The sequence below is a fragment of the Kogia breviceps genome, chromosome 3, assembly GCF_026419965.1.
Source record: "Kogia breviceps isolate mKogBre1 chromosome 3, mKogBre1 haplotype 1, whole genome shotgun sequence".
NCBI classification, from domain to species: domain Eukaryota; kingdom Metazoa; phylum Chordata; class Mammalia; order Artiodactyla; family Physeteridae; genus Kogia; species Kogia breviceps.
This window is the reverse complement of record NC_081312.1, coordinates 121,870,742-121,886,992: the sequence shown is the minus strand read 5'-3', so window position 1 is coordinate 121,886,992 and position 16,251 is coordinate 121,870,742. Positions and strand designations below refer to the sequence as shown.

The 16,251-nt window shown below is 37.8% G+C and overlaps 1 protein-coding gene across 15 annotated transcripts in view; it reads right to left on the bottom strand.

Moving 5' to 3' along the window:
• AKAP13 (A-kinase anchoring protein 13) overlaps positions 1-16,251 on the bottom strand; it is a 346,588-nt gene that overhangs the window by 174,211 nt on the left and 156,126 nt on the right. The window lies entirely within an intron of this gene.

The window sequence follows — 16,251 nt, the reverse complement described above, 5'->3', positions numbered from 1 at the left end:
ACTGAGGGTCATTTGAAGGAAGCATGGAGCAAAGAGGCCTTTAGGGGAAACATTTCTTCACGAATTAAAAGAATGTCCACTCCAGGCAGAACATTTTTCAACACACAAGCATTCTCCAATGAAAAGTTCTGAAGTCTGCCCTCTTCTGAGTTTCTCACAGAATGAGCAAATCAACCACAGTCATTCTTCGGTGTCTGGTGAGACTCTGACAAAGTGTAGGACAAATAGCAGAGCCCACATTCTCATTACCTAGCTATTTTCAAAATGAGCACACATTCTACTCATTTGAAGGACAATATCAACTTGGGCATTTATCCCTTCAATTTTTTTCACAAATGACACACCCAAACTGTTCACCACATTTTCCGTAGAACTGACACCAATCGGTACCTACCTTTTCCTAATGGGAAATAATATTCTACTCACCATAAGAAATCACCACAAATTCATCTAATTATGTTTAATTTAGATTTCCCTAGAGGCTAAATCACCAGGCAATATGAGGGGAAAAGCATGGGTATTGAGGTCTGCATAGAATCTCATTTATGCCATGATCTGATCTAAGAAAAATTATTTAGCTTCTATGAGCCAGAGTTTTTTCATCTGCTTTTTAAAAAGTGGGATAATATTAGCTTTCTTACAGAGTTGTTTTAAGGATTAAAAGATATATGGATAGAGACAGCCTTACTATATATATGCCTAGTTAAGTACTTATTAAATATTGGGTTCTATTTCCTTCCACAAGCAAAGGGTACAAACATAACCACTCTCTTTTACAGCTAAATTTAATCATTTAAAAATGTGTCAAATACTGAGCTGTGTGTTTTACATATCACCTAATTTATTCTTTTAACTATCCTGTGAGGGAAGATACTATTACCCCAATTTGCAGATGAGGAAACTGAAACTGTGAGAATTTAATAACTTGCCTAACAGTCTGTTAAGCCAGAATTTGGGCTGACATTCTAAACCACCACACAAAATTACCTCTGCTGCCTTTATAAAAAAATTTTTTAATTTAATTTTATTTTTTTTTATACAGCAGGTTCTTATTTGTTATCCATTTTATACACATCAGTGTATACATGTCTATCCCAACCGCCCAATTCATCAAACCACCATCCCCACGCCCCCGCGGCTTTCCCCCCTTGGTGTCCATACGTTTGTTCTCTACATCTGTGTCTCAACTTCTGCCCTGCAAACCGGTTCATCTGTACTATTTTTCTAGGTTCCACATACATGAGTCTCTGCTGCCTATTTTGCACCAGAAATGGCAGACCAATGAAACAAACTAAATATTTTTAACATACAGACTCTGGAGGATTAAGTTTTGGAGATGCAAGTTCTAGATTATTGTGCATTGTGGACATGGGTATAGTTTGTGGTCCACGGCTTTTGTGGTCATTCTTCTCTGTTCCTTTTCACTCTGAGGGGCTACTTGGGCTCTCTTACTCTACGGTTCCATGACTTTTGGAATACCTTGCTCCTCTAACAGCTGAAGTTCTCTATTCTCTAGCTTCACCTTATTGCACTGCTTTCAAATCCTGAAAAATAATTTTTAATACCTACCATGATACTAGTTATATTTACATCAATATCTAATATACCAACATTCACATGGTAAGTAAAAATTAAAGTCAAGTTTATACTAGATTAACATCCAAATATTTATTGAGGTGATCAAGCTACTTAGTTGCTGACTGTTCTTACTTAATCAGATTTACGCCACCAACCTAATTCAACAAACTCTCAGGAATTAATTTTCAGATGCAATGTTAAGTCTAATTTTCCCACTAAAGCAAAGTTCTTAATCTTAACTGCATTTCAGAATTACCTGGAGAGCTTTTAAAAATCCTCATGTCCAGGGCTTCCCTGGTGGCGCAGTGGTCGAGAGTCCACCTGCCGATGCAGGGGACGCGGGTTCGTGCCCCGGTCCGGGAGGATCCCATGTGTCGCAGAGTGGCTGGGCCCATGAGCCATGGCCGCTGAGCCTGCGCTCCACAATGGGAGAGGCCACAACAGTGAGAAGCCCGCGTACCGCAAAAAAACACACGAACAAACAAAAAAACCTCATGTCCAGATCACACCTCACACGAACTAAATAAAAATCTCTAGAGGTGGCCCTGAGGCATCAATATTTTTTTAAAGGTTCCCAGGAGATTCTAACGTATAATTAGAATCCCCATGTGATTCTAATGTGCAGCTAAGGTTGTAAAACACCACATTAAAGTAACCTACAGGTCCCAATTCATTTACATAAGTATAGCTAAGGCTAACAAGACTGCAATGAATACTAGAGTTGTTAATATATCCTTTGACCTAATTATACAGTTCTCTGGGATTTATCCTATATAAATAATTTAACAGAAATAAAAATCAGTAAGTAAAAAAATGAGGCTCACTGCAGCATTCATTAGTTAATTTCTGGGTTTTTTAAGATTAAAATTAACATTCAACGTTAAATGGTTTAAATACTCATGATAAACAAAATATTTTAGATGGCCTAAAAGATAATTATAAAGACCAGAGAAACAGATTAAGAGTATGAAAAGTGAAAATATATCAGAATAGAAAACAGAATATCAGCTGCAACTATTTAAGCAATTCCATGCAATGTGGGAGGTAATATCTGATAATAAAATAAACCTGTCTTCTGGTGGCAGCATTATGAATAATTTTGTTACATAAACTTAATTGTTTAAAAAATGCTAATTCTTCCCTCCCTGTTATCTTTCTTGCTTCTGGCCTAAGTCAGAAGACAAAGGCAGCTTAGTGCAGGCATCTTCGAGAGTTGCATCAAGGGAAAATGGAGATATAAACCACAACACAGGGACTTCCCTGGTGGTCCAGTGGTTAAGAATCCACCTTCTGATGCAGGGGGACACAGGTTCGATCCCTGGTTGGGGAACTAAGTTCCCACATGCTGTGGGGCAACTAAGCCCCCGCACCACAACTACAGAGCCCATGCACTCTGGAGCCTGCGTCCCACAACCAGAGAGCCTGCGAGATGAAACTACTGAGTCTGTGCACTGTGGAGCCCACGTGCCACAACTAGAGAGCCCATGTGATGCAACTACTGAGCCCATGCACTCTGGAGCCCACATGCCACAGCTAGAGAGCCCGTGTGCCGCAACTACTGAGCCTGTGTGCTGTGGAGCCTGCGTGCCACAACTAGAGAGCCTCCTGCATTCCGCAACTACTGAGACCAAGTGCCATAACTACGAGCCCACGTGCCGCAACTACTGAGCCCGCATGCCACAAATGGAGAGAAGCCAACATGTCACAACTAGAGAGAAGTCCACACACTGCAATGAAAGATCCTGCGTGCTACAACTAAGACCTGACACAGCCAAGAATAAATAAATATTTAAAAACAAAAAACACAACACAGAAGTCTCAGCTTGGACTCTGATACAGTTACATTTAATTCATCCCCAGAACAACACCAGGCACTTCAAATATATCTTCAGCTAAGAAGCAACCCAGATGGATCAATCTCTACTCACTCAGTAATGCATGCTCTCTTTCTCAGCCCCCTCACTTCCCAGATGACTTTAGGTCAGCTAAGGGATAGAGATTTCTATTTAAATATTACTGGGTTTATCCTTATATATAGATTGATCTCTCACAGAACTTATGATTCTCTGCCTATTCCATGACAGTTATTGGCTTAACACCTACTTACGTCCTTTGCCTACAAAGTGCCTGATGTTACTTAATGAGAGTTAGAAACACAGGCACATGGGAATTATTTTGAAAGGGAGAACATTATCACTGTTGACTAAAATTAAATTCTAGGTTGGGAAAAGAGACAGAAATGCTTACAAAATAGTCTGAAACTTGGGAAGAAAAATAGAACTGTATGAAGTAACTTCAGACTGATAACAGAAAACAGATCAGGAAGAAAAGTCCAATATCTAACTATTAGAAGAGAGGTAATATGTCTTTAAAATGTTAGTTTCTTCTTTAGCTTTCTCATGGAGCAAACACACAAACAAAATCAAATAGCAACCCTATATGTTTACCGATTTAAATAATCTATTCATGATAGAGGGAAAGGAACGCACATCCATTTTTTCCAATCTTATTTCTGACAAGCACTTGCAACTCAGTATGATAGAAAGATTAAGAGCTAAATATGAATCCCAAACTCCAATGTAATGGTGACCATTAAAATCAGCTGAGTAACAGGCTTCCAACAGTGAAGATTCCATGATTCTATAGATAAGCTATTTGTTCTACTTATAGAAACTGATAACTTTAATACAAGTCATCACCCTGTAAACTAGCTTTTCCAGTTCAGGAAAAAGAAAAAGAATTTTTGTTCATTAATCTGGGCAGGACTCTTATCTTCAGGCATGAAGTTCATTTGACTTTATAGCAGGTTACTGTCATTAAAATTTAAAAAAAGAACCCATACTTAAGTCCAATAAGCTTCTAAAGGTCTTGTGTATTTTTATAAACCTCACTGCCCTTATTCAACACTTTTCATAATTTAACTGATGAAATGGATTAATCTTACTTAGAAGCAGTTAGATAAGTAAAATAAGTCAAAACAAACACTAGTCACAGACCAGATGTGACTTTTTTTCAGGTCTCCTCTAAGTTGCTACTTTTGCAGAAACCATAAAACATTGATCTACTCTCCCTGATTACAGCACTATACAATAAGTAGTACAATAAATGAGTCAGACAAGAACTTCTCAAACTATTTATGAATTTCCAATTCATCACAGAAGTAAAAATTCTAAAAATTATTAGACAAAACTTACAAGATAACAAAACACGTATGCCCAAAGTTTTAATAGATTCAATAGACATATAATTACTCTGTCAAATTACTATTAAAAGTTTCTAAACACATACAGTACTCTCATTATACATTATACTGATCTCATCATGGACCAGGGACAAAGAGTTGGCAGATCAGCCCTGATTCAGGGCCTCCCTAACTTTGAACAGCAGTGTGTTATACAACAGAGATCCCTCCAGACTGCGAGGAACCACATCTTACATTCTTAACATCTAGAGACCCTGGAGAGAAGGTAAGTGGCAACAGAAAGAAAAGTCATGGCATAGACTGGAATATGGAATGTGGTACCAGCTACAGACCCACTGGACAAATTTCCTTTTCTCCCAAGGTATACTTCACATCGGCCTGGAAAAGCTGAAAACTGACTCAATAATATTCAAGAGTATTTTAAAAGTTCAATCCCAAACAGTGTTTATAATTATTATTTTTAGAAAATCAAAAGCACCTAAAAAAATCCACTTTAACAGACACATCACAAAGAGCTTCTGTAATTTACTGACATGATTTCCTTTAATCAAACGTGAAATACAGGAAACTAATCACTGTACACAATAAAAATGATTCAGTTGACCCCTGAACAACATAATTTTGAATTGCACAGGTCCTACACATACATGGATATTTTTCAATAAAGACATATAGTACTACACAATCTGCAGTTGCTTAAATTTGAGGCTGTGCAACTGCAGATATAGATGGCCAACTATGGGACTTGAGCATCCATGGATTTTGGTATCAGTGGCAGGTCCTGGAACCAAACCCCAAGGATACTGAGAGACTACTGTACACTGTAAAGCAGTACCCAGCTTTTCAGAGCTCTTTCATTATAAATATCATTTGTAATATCCCAAGTGATAAAGCCGATGTTCTGCGTGTAGACGGAGAACAAAGTTCGGGTACACCAACCAAGGTTTCACAGAGCTAAGGGCTGAATGAAGGTTAAAACACAGTTTTAAAAATTCATTCCAAGCAATCTATTCCTAAGCAATTTAGTAGAGTAACATGTGGATTAATGAGCTAAAAGAAAAGCTACAAGCTAAATGTTTCTTTAGATTACCCTTTAAAAAGGTACTAAGAAGTATCCTACTGAACACCTGTATCTTAACAAACTCATTTTCATATTAGCACATATTCTCTAAAATGGTATATGTATAAAAAGATCTCAGAAGATATTTACAGCATAAACATATAGAGAATTTTAACTTACTCTGTACAAGTTTAAAATGAAAATCTAAATCCTATTAAATAGGAGGGAACTGGGTTACATATGTGGCAATTACAAAAATATTATTTCTCAATATATGAAAAGCTCTGTATGAACACTTGTTTTCAAATGTTCATATACATATTTTTCTATTGCTAAATAAAATGTTACCAAAAGTCCATTGAAAAGATAACACTACAGATGGTATGCCACTGTATTACAAATGCATTCTACCTGGAATTTGGTCTTCTCTATGTTGTTCTTAAGTTCATATTTCAGGATATTTAAAAAAACCATATTTTCAGAAAATGAATAGTCTAGGTTATACATATTTTTCATTTATTCATTCAAACATTCAACAAGCATTCATGCAGTATCTTTTATGTTCCTAGGCACAAGAAATATACTGATGAATAAATAAGACAGCCAAGTTTCCTACCATAATGGAACTTATAGTATAGAGGGGTATGATTACAGTATCAGAAAAATCTTTCAGGAGATAAGGCAATTGATCTGAATCATACAAAAGAGCCAGCATGTGGAGTTTACTGGGACAGAATGTATCAGGCAAAGGGTACAGCAAGTACAATGAGCCTGAGGTGGCAACCAGCTGGTCAGTGCAGTTGGGGCCAATGTAGCTGTACAGAGAAAGCAATGGAAATAAAGAGAATGTTATGAAATGAGGTCTGAGAGTTGTACAGAGTTCGGATCTCATGGAGCTTTGCAGATCATGCAGGAACCAGAATTTTATTTTGAGTGGGGTGAGAACATATTAGAAGGAGGAAGCCAAAGGGGAAAAAAACCAAAGAATGAAACCAACAATACTAGTACAATTAGTATGGTACCAGGTGTATATTACTGACTTTTAATCCTTACAACCTGTTTGAGGCAGGGGTCAGTGTATTTCCATGTTTCATGTGAGGACACTTAGGCTTAAGGAATAACTTGCCCCAGTTCACAGTTAGTAAGTGAAAAGGCCAGAACTTGTACCCAGATCTAATTCTAAAACTTCTGTACCTCTTTACACTATCCAGAGTAATACTTACCCTCTAACAGTTTCAAACAAACTATGAGCACATATTCAAATTATGCAAATTATAAGTCTGATATAATGTTTATCAGAAGCTAATCAGGTATACTGGGTTTTCTGTTATAAATTTTATAACATCCACAGCAAGTTTTCAACTGTAGAAAAACACAAATTAAGACGCCATTCCTCAGAGAAAGGATTACATCATCCAAACTGAGTATCCATAGCTGGCCCCAAACCTCAAGGTTTATGTATGTGGTACAACAAAATTCAATAAGCTCAGAATGAATTTCAACTTATTTCCCAGCATTCCGGTTGTTATGCAACAGTCAACAACCAATCAACCTCTGCCTTCTTACCTTGTCTAGCACGTTGCAACTCAAGAAGAAAGTTCAGTTTGATGCTAACGGACCTGTAAAACCCTGTCAAATCAACTGCAGAGAAAAACATTTTTCCGGTATTAGTCATTCAGGCGGAAGCTCAAAGATACTTGCTAAGATACAGCAAAAAGCCAGATCAAATGGCAGAGAATAAACAATGAAGGTCAACAATGCAATGATTTGGAAGCCGATACTCACTTATGGCTGCCCAAGCACCACGAGTATCGCAAGCCCATCCTATTTGGGTCCTGGCTTTAACAGCAGAGGAAACCCAGCCAGCTCAGCCTTCCCAAAAGGCATGTTTTGCTGAGTCTACGTCTGACAGGAACTGCAGCACCTAGTTCCTTATTTGAGGGTTACAGCAATATCTTCCATGAAACCACATCACCCTAACAGTGCCAAACCTCAAGGAGTCCTACAGAATCAACCACAGCTCCACTGAGATGGAGTGGGAGAAGCTAAATGCCAGAAAAGGGGGAGGGAGGGGGAGGGGAATCGCCGATCCACCTCAAAATGAATAGGAGGCTACTGTCTTAGGTGTCAGTAGGGAACTCACTGCTAGACTAGTTACGCATTCACAAACATGCAGATTCACTAGAAATTCTGGCACTGATACTCGCAGTTTTTGTCCTCCCTCCTTCTTTTGACATAGTACTGCCACTCTGCCCTTAACAGATAGAATGGGAAGAGCGCAAAGGAAAAAGAACACATAATCTGAACAATTACTGTGCATCAGCAATTTGGTACAAATTCTATGCTGTTAAATAATTTAAAACAAAAGTTTTATAAGGCAATGGTTAGAACACGAGCTGGAAAGTCAGACAGACTTGGTTTGACTCCACACTTTAACACCTGGGGGATCTTGGGTTACTTACACAAATTTCTCTGCAGCTCAATTTCCTCATCTGTAAAGTGGGAGTGACTAGGTTTGCTGTGAGGTCAAATGACCTCGAATGTAAAGTGTTACCAGCATAGCGTTTGGCTCTCCCAAAGTGCTCAATAAATTGTGACTATATGGGACACCAGGGTTGGTGTAACTCTAATGAGCAAAACAGAAGGCCATTTCTGAGTATTAGACGTTTAAAAAGGAAAAAAAAAAAAAAAAGGCACAGAGACCTTGTTTTTGGAGTAACTGTCAGGCAGCCACCTCTAAATCTCCCTACCACTAGAAGAAAACAGGACTCTTAATTCCCTGCTGTTTCACAGGATAGCATTACAGTTGCAGGGTGAGTTTGACCAGGAAACGATACGTCAGAAACTGGATGGTGGTGCAAAGAGATGTCATATTCATGTAAAGCTGAGTGACCATCTCATTTCCAATGAATCTTCATTCCTAGCTCTCTGAATAAAGGGACATGCTAAAGTTCCTAACAACTTTATAAGCATGTTCTCACTTAATCATAACAGACCTACGAGGTACATGCTATCATCTCCCATTTTACAGATGAGGAAACTAAGGCTCAAAAATGACAAGCAATAGGGATGCACTCAAGTTCAGCTCTGCCATTTTTTTAAATATTTATTTTTATTTTTGACTGTGTGGACTCTCTAGTTGTGGTGTGGGGGCTTAGATGCCCGGCACGTGGGATCTTAGTTCCCCGACCAGAGACTGAACCCGCGTCCCCTGCATTGGAAGGCGGATTCTTAACCACTGGACCACCAGGGAAGTCCAGCTTTGCCATTTTTAAGGCCAAACAGTTGAATGCCTACCAAACATGTATGTGATCAACGATCAAGTACATAATTTAAAGTGCACATCTCCTTATCTGCTTTTGATGCAAAAATTCTAATGACCACTTAAAGTATAAATGTGTATTTACTATGAGTAAAACACTACAATAATTAGTGTTTGTGAAAATTGTTAATGCTATGCACAACAGTGTTTCAAATGATTAAATTAATAGAGAAATAGCTTGACAGTTAATATAAATATTAAGAGAGTGCAGTGGCTAGATAACTTTACGAAGATCATTTTACCTTTTCTGAGGCACAACTGTTTATAAAAATTTTAATGATATAAGGAAGAATCACAGAATTATAGATATTACATTATATTTAAAAAACCCTAATTTTGATTAACTCTTTGTTAACTCATTCATAACAGTAAATAAACATTCACTAGAATAAATGTTTTAAGTTGTACATATCTCTTTCCATTTAAACCAAGTGTCCTTCAGGGGAAAATTCGATTTGTAAATTATTCATATCTTAAAAGAAAAAAAATTAAAAGCAGAATGTCAACACTGCCACCTCCAAATTTACAAGGAGACATGGCCAAAACCATGTATAACAACTAAGACACATCATCCTCAATCCAGACATAAATGTATTAGAAAAAATGTATTGGAAAAAAATGAGGTACCTCAAATATGTTTTGGTTTTGCAAACCAAAAGTCAAAACAACAGACTTCACTAAGACTACTTCAAGGATATAACAGTATACAGGCCGTGCCTCAGTATCAGCAGGGGATTTGTTCCAAGACCCCCCATGTATACCTAAATCTGTGGATGCTCAAGTTCTTTATATAAAATGGCATAGTGTGTAGTTGTAAGTGTATATGGACACTAAACATTTGAACAAAACCTTGTCAAAATGATTGTTTTACAATGCTAAACAAGTTCAGCAGCTCAAGTACTTTTGAGATTCAATAAATCAAGAATCCTAAGTACAAAATTCCTCTTAGAAAACCTGTTCTGGGAAAACTCCCCTGAATTATAATCTTCTATCACCCACCTGGTTAGAGATACTAATGCTCCAGTAGAAAATGAGTGTGCTGTTAATGAATCAAGAGCAATCTAGAAGCTGGTAATGCTGAGAAATCATTGTTCTTCCACTATAAAATTTTTAAAATAAGACTATTAAATCTTAATAAACATACAGAATTACATTTTATACTATTCCATATTTATTCCTGTATGACACAACTTCATTCTATACTGGTGATATTCAGCTTTGGCCACATATTGATTTTAGCCAAAATGTTTATTCAACAACCCTTATTTTTTTCCTTGCTTAAAAATCATTTTTTATTTTTGTTAACAATAAATGCAGGTAAAATTTTCAAGTCATTCTTTCTATTGGTATGCCTCTAAGGAAATTTCAAAATTGATCAAATAATGTGTAATATGCTAAAGGTTTGTGTTTTTTTAGAGGGGCAGAAGGTGCCAAGTGATCCTTCATTTTCTCACATACACCTATCAAGTCCTATACTCTAGGTTCACGTTTACTTCCAACTGGGTCTGTAGTGAAGTCAGAAATCCTTTCAAAGATCACATGCTGTTGCCATAGACAATTTGTTACCACAGGTTAAGCTGTGTAACTTCATAACTCTGAAGAATACCTCTAAGGCCTAAATGTTACACCAAGAACAAACACAGGCTGGGGCCATTTGTGTGCATACAGCAGGGAGAAAAAAGAAGCGTACGGTAGGAACCACAAGACATATGAAATGGCTTTGTTATTCCAACCAACTTCCAATACCCACGCATCTTCTTAGAAAGCCCAAGACAGTGTAAAAGGCCATGGGTTTTGGATTTGCAACCTGGTTCAAATTACTGCTCCATAACTTACCAGCTATGGTGATCACCTTGTGACCTGAAGATAACATGCCCACCCGCAAAGGGTCTGGGAGAAGAGAAAAGGTGAGAATTTGCACAAAATGCCTAACACAAATACAATAAATGGTAACTAGCATAACTGTTAAATAAATACAAACATTATCCTCAGAAAATACATTTTTCAATTTTCCAGCAGGTTGCCAGATAGGGCAATCCTGAGATTAGTAGTTGAATGATTAAAAAAAAAAAACTACAAAATGTCAAAATTCTTAAAATGCTTCAGTGAGAAATTTACCAAAAAAGGGGGGGAATAAAGTCACTGAAAGTCAGATCTATGAATCATTGTAATTAAATTAGTTTGGTTATAAGTCTGACAATGTTACCAAACATACCTCCCCACAAAATTCTATTAAAAGAGTTTAAAAACAACCAAATGACAGACTTGTGAATAATGGCAACTTACTAACTATATGGCCTTGGGCAATCTAGCCTCTCTGGGTCTATTTTCTCATCTGTAGAAACATACTAACTGTATTAACTATGTCTTAGACATTTCCTGAGAGGTTTTAAATAAGAACACATGTAAACCACCAATGCAGCAGGTAATCAACATTCAGTAACAGTTACTGCCCTCCTCCTCTTTCTAGTTTCCACTCAGTCCTACCACCTTACCTTTACCAAAACACAAAGATCCAAATCTTGCAATGAGAAAGGAGGATGAGTGGATGGATAAATGGATGGATGGATGGGTAGGACTTAGGCCGGAGAAATGTAAAGTAAAAAAAAAAAAGTATTTTTTCTCTCTGGCCATTATTTTGAAGATAAGTTTGTACTTTGTTTCATCCTTTCCCCTCCTAAGCAAAAGCAAAGGCTCCAAACTTGTTTTACACCAGATGGGCTACTGAGGAGTCACTTGTCTAGTACCTCAAGAGAACCCTAAAAAGGCAACCACTATGTTAACAGAACATCTTGCTCAACAAGACTCGGTTCTATTGTGAAATATGTACACTTGAGTACTAGCTACTCTACCATCTGACCCTGACCCAGGTTTCAAGTGCAAATGTGTCAAAAGGAGGACTTGGGAACTACAGACACACTCTTTGAGAGGGGCCAATACTGCATGCTACAATAATAAACCACTGACTGAGAGGCTAGTGTTCGCCAGGCTGGGTCTGTGCTCTGCATATGCACACGGGTCATCTCAACCTAAGCAGATCGTTCACTGGACTCTGAGCCTGAGCCTGGTTTGTAGCCTTGTGATGTTGGGCAACTCACTTTACCTCTCTGGCCTCAGGTTCCCTGATTATAAAACAGGGATAATACCACCGACCCACTCATTAGCCTGTTGGGAGAATCAGAATGTAAAAAGACAGCCTAAGGGTAACCAAAAATAGTTTTAAAACCATATGATGGGTAGTACAAATGTAAAGATTTTAGTGAGGATCTTGTTCTCCTCAGGAAAGTAGAGGCTAGGACTAAATGGAAATCCTGTTACCCTTTCCTAATTAAGTGCTGTTCATCCAGTATCCCAGGGGCCTTTTCCCAAGTCTCTTTCCTTCTGTCAAATTTTTGTAGAGGGAAGAATGTGGGCCTTGGAATTCCACAGATGTGTGTGTACTAGTAACTCTACCATTTCTATAAAGCCTGGCTAGTTACTTCAGTTCTCTGAGCCACCATATTTCATCTGTAAAACAGATAATACAAATTTCAAAAGGTTGTAATAAGGTTAAAATGAAACATTATGTGTAACATACCAACCATGACTTCTAGTGCATTGTAGGCATTCAACAAATAAAGATTTGTTGAGCTGATATGGAAAATGAGATGAAGTATGAGGACAAATACTTTAAAACTTAATCTTAGGGCAAATAAAATATTTTAGCACTTTTATGTCAACACTAGAGAGTTGAAATTCTCCAAAGATATACTCTTCCTGTAAGGGTAACAGCATTGTAAATGATTCCTTATCAATCTCGAGTTCCTAGTTCCATCAACATCACAGCATGTATCAGAGAGCCAAACTAATTTTTTAAAGTGTTATCTATTACACAAGGGAATAATTTCAAACTCTTATTAAATAGGGATGTCCAAATGCTGCCTGAAAATACTTCAAGACTGTGGGCATACTTCCTTAATGTATGAAAGATTGATACAGGCCTAGAAGGAAAGGAAAATTAAGAAAAGAGCAATAATAGATAACATTTATGTCAGTCACTATTTTATGCCCCCCTCTCACTGAAATGTTATGCATTCTTTTGTTCATTTCTCAAAGCAACCCCCTGAAGATAGTCCTCTTATTCTTCCCATGTTACAAACAAGGCACTGAGGAGGTTAAGTGGATCACCCAAGACCACGTCGCTCCACAAGAGGGAGACCGTGGAGTCAAAACTAGCCTGCCTCACTACAATTCTCCCAACCTTTCTACTAACTGTAATTCACAGAGAACTACAATAAACATTACAAAAAGAGATAGTGTAACCAGATCAATCAATGGGAATTTGAGTTTCACTGATCAGTGAACTATCATTTCACTGATTTTATGACTACATAGGAAACTTTCACATAGAGCCCCTTAGAGTTTAACAAGGTATCTGCACAAATCTCACTTGGTTCTAATGACCTGATGATGTCAACAGACTAGATACACTATCCATAAGGAATGAGAAACATGAGACTCAGAGTGGGTAGGTGACTTTTTGTGAGTCACACATTCTACTAAGTGAGGAAACTTAGATTTTAATTAAGTTTTTCGTCCCTAAGCAATTCCACCATACTATACTGTCTCTCTTCAAGCTGAAATATTTATAACCCCTACATTTGCTCCAGGAAATAACCATAATCTGTGTGACAAATAAACCCTGATTTTTTACATTGTACACACCCAGCCCTTAGTTATCATTCTAGAAAGTAGACATTATCCTTTAAAAAAAAAAAAAATCAGATGAAGACATTGAAGCTTAGACAGGAAAGTTACTCAATGTGACCAAAGTAATACAGCTAAAAATGGCAGAGCTGAAATGCAAGCTTATGCTTGACTCCAAAGTTTGCACACTTTGCCATTACCAGGAACTGCCTCTCAATCTCAGCTCTAATGAGTGACCCAGGTCCTAAGACTTCTTATTTGTCATATGTGAGCGAGATATCAGGCAGCATCTGGCTCTAACATTCTCTGTTAGATGGCTCCAATGCAACACTCATCTATTATCATCACTTCCTAGCATCCTAACCTAAGAGCCTGAAGACTCGGGTTCTCTCCCTACTCGGCCCATCGCTAATTAAGGGACCTTGGGCAGGGTGTTCAACCAACTCCTCTTCAAAATGTGGGGGATGACTGTGCATCTACCTAAGAGCAGAAGTAGGTGTAGGTGCTCTGGGTACTCTTCCAGGACTAAGATTTCTCAGGCAAAACTCGTAACATTTGTGTTTAAGGTGAATTTTCAGATCACAAATGCATCCATATTCATAATGTAAATCAAAATATAAGCTAAAGCAAAAGAGCTATAAGTCAACAAAATCTCTCTCTTCCCTGTCACTGAACGAAGTGAAAGTTAACAGTTTCGGGTTACAGAAAAGGGGAACTGCCAAAAATGTCCTAAATAGAGTTCCCTAAAGACATGAGTCTTATTTAGAGAAAGCTTCTTCTTCTAAGCACAGAAGAATCAATAGAAATGACTCAGTTTATCAAAATGGACTATCTAAATAAGGCTTAGGCACACAAACACAAAAATAACTTGGACACTAATAAGCACAATGTCCTCTCTTTCCCCCCTCAAATAAACCAGCATAAGCAGCAAAGAATTAAACGAACAAATTTATTTGGGGAGAGGTATAAAAGGAGTAAAATAAACTTGATACTTCAGTTAGGGCTGGAATAAATGTAAAGTGTATATGCTTCAATTAATAAATGTAAAGTGTATATACTTCAATTTCATATTAACTGAAAAGAGGATAAGAGACAGGCCTATATGAAAATTTTCAATTTGAAAGGGGGGAGGGGTAAGAACACCCAAGTCTAAAGATTTTAGTGAACTACTAGAAAGATATCAGCATATAGTGGAGCAACTCTTAACTTTCCACAAATCTTTTTGTGAATTTCACAAAACAATCTCTTTACTCAGAAACACACGTGCATAAACTTTTACCTGTAATTTCAAAGGATGCAGACCCCATGAAGTCTACTCTTGGGTTCTTTGACTCCTAGGGGTGGAAGGCGCTCTGGACAGCCTCTTAGGAGATGTGGTTTCTGTTTCTGGCCCTGCCACCTTGTCATTCTAATCCACTCAGTTTCCTCATCTGTTAAAGATGATCTTTCCTGACTTCATGGTTGAAATTCTAGCAAAGTCTACTGATATCACAGTAAGAGCGAAGGATTTAGGAAAATCACCACCTGATCTTTTTTAAAATTGTTAATTACAACTCTGCACTTTTTCTAGGTTGCAGAACAATAACACCCAGAAGAATCTAAGTTCAGAGCTAGACCTGCAGCAAGGTGCTCCTACTCTCCTACTACATACAGTCCTCTATTCGAAGACTTCTCAAGTTGGCTTTCCCTTACCCATTCCCCTTCAAAAGGAGCTAAGTTGCTCTCCAACATGTAATAGAGGTAGCAAACTATAAAGCAAGCCAAAAACTATTCTCCAAGAACAAACACACTCTAGTTTCCTTAAAGCTGTGCTGTTAAGAACAGCCTTGTGACATTCTCACCCAGCATATAATGAAGCTGTTGTAATCACTATTTCCCCATTTGGATGGCAATCCTTAACCAACTCTGCTTCCCAGCAAAACCTCTGAGTTCTAAGATTGAATTTAGAGAAACTGCACTTGAACTTCACGATAGTCATACTGAGATAATTGTTTCAACTTCTGGGAGGAAGCCTGTCTTCCTAAGGCCATGAGGCAAACAAGCAGAAGGAATCAAATCACTGGCCAGATGGGAAGTACAAAGGAATGGAACATATCACTCTCTGGAATACTGTCCTAGGAGAGCTCAAGTATCCAAAGCTCATCTGAGATGAGGTGTGCCCCTCCTGCCGTCATTGTATCTAGAGCACCCATCAGAAAGCTTTCTGCAAAGAACCTTCTGTCTGGCTTGACTGGGGAAGTTATAAGCATGGCAGATAAAGAAAAACAAACAAACAAAAAACCCCTATTTATATAACACTAAGTATCATTACATTCTGCGATCTCTTCTTGGCCCTTCCAGATCACCCCTTACACACAGCTTAAAATAGTAAAAGAATAAAATGCAACTAAATTAAGTCTAACA